This window comes from Carlito syrichta, unplaced genomic scaffold, assembly GCF_000164805.1.
Source record: "Carlito syrichta isolate Samal-C Ts95f unplaced genomic scaffold, Tarsius_syrichta-2.0.1 Scaffold283940, whole genome shotgun sequence".
Taxonomy (NCBI): domain Eukaryota; kingdom Metazoa; phylum Chordata; class Mammalia; order Primates; family Tarsiidae; genus Carlito; species Carlito syrichta.
The window spans coordinates 127,056-130,795 of NW_007228036.1; the positions used below are offsets into that span (position 1 = coordinate 127,056).

Genomic DNA, 3,740 nt, shown 5'->3' on the forward strand with positions numbered 1-3,740 from the left:
GCAGGTCGAGGCTGCGGTGGCTGGGAGCGGCCACTGTACTCCAGTCTGGGTGACAGAGTGAGACTCCAACTCAAAAAAAAAATTGTTTATCTTTGAGAACTTTGAATATTGGGCTTCAAGCTCTCCTTGCCTGAAGTGTTTCTGTGGATAAATCTGCTGCTATTCTAATGGTCTTCCCCTGTAAGTAGTCTGACCTTTTTTTCTTGCTGCCTTTAGGATTATTTATTTATCTATTTTCTATTTATTTTTATTTTTTTTGATTTGGAGTCTCACTCTGTCACCCAGACTGGAGTGCAGTGGCTGCTCCTGGACACCACAGCCTCGACCTGCTGGGCTCTGACGATCCTTCCACCTCAGCCTTCCAAGTAGCTGGAACTACAGGCATGTGCTACCACGCCTGGCTCATTTTGATTTATTGTAGAGATGAGGTCTCGCCAAGTTGCCCAGGTGGGTCTCGAACCCACGGGCTCAGACAATCCACTCACCTCAGCCTCCCAAAGTTGTGGGATTACAGGCTGAGCCTCCAAGCCTGGCTAGGATTTTTTATTTTATACCTACTTTGTGCTGGTGAATTACTATGTGTCTAGGAGTTGGTTTACTCATTTGTCATCTTGCAGGGGTTCTCTGAATCTCTTGTGTTTGTATGGTCGTGTCACTGCTGAGATGAGGGAAGTTTGCTTGGATAATTCCATGGAATGTTTTTTCCAGGGTAGTCTCTATCTCTCTTTCTGCCTCAGGAAGTTCAGTTAATCTTAGGTTTGGCCTTTTGAAATAATTGCTCATCTCTTGAAGGTTTTGTTCTGTCTTTTTAAGCCTCTTTTCTTTGTTTTTGACAGTTTGGTTAGTTCCATATTTTGATCCTCAAGCTCTGAGAGCCTTTCTTCTTCTGGGCTAATTCTGCTTTCCATGCTTATCAGTTTGTTATTTATTTCATTCACTGTATTCTTTATTGCTGATATCTCAGTTATCAACTCCTTCATTCTTTTCTCTTGTCTCTCCTCAATTTTATTTATTCTCTCTATTAATGTCTTGATATTTGGGTTTGTGGTTTGAGACCAGTCATTCTGGGGCTTCTTGTTTGCATTCTGAAGTCTGTATTCTCAGTGACTGACCTCCCAGGGGTCTGTGTGGGACCCATATTCTGGCTGTCCTCAATTCCTTCTTCCTCCACACCCCCATGTACTTCTTCCTGGGACACCTGTCAGTTTACTTACTTTATCAGACTTACTTTTCTCTTCAGTGAGTTCCCCTAAAATGATGCTCTAATGGGACAAAGCTGAGCCACTTCTTATCAGGGTTGTGCCTCCCAGCTCTTCTTTTATCATTTCCTGGGTTGCACTGAATGTTTCCTGTACACTGTGGTGGCCTATGACCACTCTGCTGCCGTCTGTCGCCCTTTGAGATACATGGTCATCATGAACCATAGGGTATGTGCCATCATGACTCTAAGCACCTGGATGGGAGCTGTCTGCATGCATCTGTCCTCACATTCTTCATTTTTAAGTTACCCTACTGTTGCCCCAATTAACTGGATAATTTTTTTCTGTGATGCCCCAGTGGTACTGTCCTTGGCCTGTGTAGTTACCTTTCTAGCACAGATGATGAGTTTCATCAATGTAGGTGTCATTGCCCTCATGTTTTCTTCTTATCCTTACTTCTTATACTCGCATTGTTTTCTCTATATTGAAAATTAGTTCCTCAGAAGGCAGTTGCAGAACATTCTCAAACTCCAGTGCCTATCTGACTTCCATTTTGCTATTCTGTGGACTGGCAGTCCTCATTTATCTCTGATCTGCCTCCAGTCCCTGGCTGGACTCTGTGGTTCAAGTGTTAAATAATATTGTTACTTCTTCCTTGAATCCTTTGATATATACCTTGAGAAACAAAGATGTAAATTTGATGCTGAGAAATACTCTAATTCAGAGAGTACATTTATGTGGAGAATAACCTTGATATCATAATTGATCGTTGCAACTTTGTTTTGTATTTACCTGGGAGTGATGTGTCTTATATTTGGTGTGATTACTAGGGGAGGTTTGGGTCACACAGGCAAGGTTGAACGAATTTCAGTATAATTTATGTCTATGTGTTTATACAATGTTTACTTCAACAAAACTTTTACAATTCTTACTATGTGCCAGGCACTATTCTATGCACTTTAAAAGTATTGACATATGTAATTATCATAATGATCATGTGAAGTAGTTAATATTATTATCCCAATTTACTGAGGAAGAAATTAAGATGCTAAAAGGCTAAAACACTTTTGCAGTGTTATGTAGTTAGAAAGTCACCAAGCTAGAATATGAACCAAAGGATCTTAACCTTGTGCTAATGCAGCCTTTATATTGTCTCAACAGTAACATAAATACTTCTCTAGAAACTTCTTTTCAATTTACATAGAATGTTCTCCAATTTGCTAACAAATCTGTAGTCCATTAAATTTGTTCCATTACTTTTATAATTTTTTTAGTCTATATTCTGATAGATGACATGTGTTTGAATCTGATGTCAATACATTATCTTACATTTTAGAAGTCAGGTAATATTCATATATCTGCCAAGATATAACAGCACAATCTTTACTTTTAGATAAACATGCTCTTTCTTTAGGACAGTGATTTGAATTCTATAGGAAGGATTGCAGGTTTCCTTTCATTGTCAAGGACTGAACTTTAATTTAAAAATTCATGGAACTTCAACAATAATCATTATTTTTGTCATGTAAATAGCTTTGACAAAAACTAGGGAATGGCAGGAAAAAAAAGTAAAGAGACTAGAAACTACTCATTAATCCCACCAACAAGAGATAATCACTATTAACATTTTGATATTTTTTCTACTTCTTTTATTCTTATTTAAATTGGAGTTAGAGTTTCTGACTTATTGCTTAAAATTGTTTCATCTTTCTATTTTATCTACATCTATGTCTTTATCTATTATCTACCTATGTAAGTATATATGCAAGAAAGATGTATATTATTGTCTGGACCATCTGGAGTTATCGGGGTACCTGAAAGAGGGAGTGGAGACTAAAAGGAATACAAGACTCCTTTAGCTGCAAAGGGAGGGCACCGGAGCTAGTCCCCGAGTGACCCCATGCTTTAACTATTTAGTCCCTGACATATTATAATCATATTTTGTATATATTTTCTTGTTTTGCTACTATATCAAGCCTTTTTGATTGGCGCAATTTTTTAGACTGCTTTATTGAGATATAATTCACATATCAAAATTTTTTGCCAATTTTATGTTTTTACTATGTTTAAATATATGTACCACCATCACCAGAGTCAATTTTGGAAATTTCATTGCCACAGAAAAGTTTGTGCCTTTTGACTGTCACCTCCTTATTTTTCCATTACCCTCAGAAGCAAACACTAATCTGCTTTCTGTATCTATAGACTTGCCTATTCTGGACATTTCATGAAAGTTGACTTATATAATATGAGGACTTTTGTGACTGCGCTTCTTTAACTTAGCATAATATTTCCAAGGTTAATCTAGGTTGTAGCTTATTTTTAAATAGTTAAATAATATTTTACTGTATAGATCTACAATAATTTTTTATTCTTTTATCAATTGATGGACATTTGGGTTGTTTCTACCTTTGGGTATTGTAAATAGTACTTCTATTAGCATTTGTGTACATGTTTTTGTTTGAACACTTGTTTTTCTTTTGTGTATATATCTGGTGGCAGAATTGCTGGGTCATATGGTAACTATAGACTTTGACCTTC

At 37.1% G+C, this 3,740-nt stretch overlaps 1 pseudogene; it reads left to right on the forward strand.

Annotated features, from left to right (window-relative positions):
* The window catches only part of LOC103254537, a 7,780-nt pseudogene extending 5,833 nt beyond the window's left edge, over window positions 1-1,947 (forward strand).
* The last annotated feature ends 1,793 nt before the right edge of the window (window positions 1,948-3,740 follow it).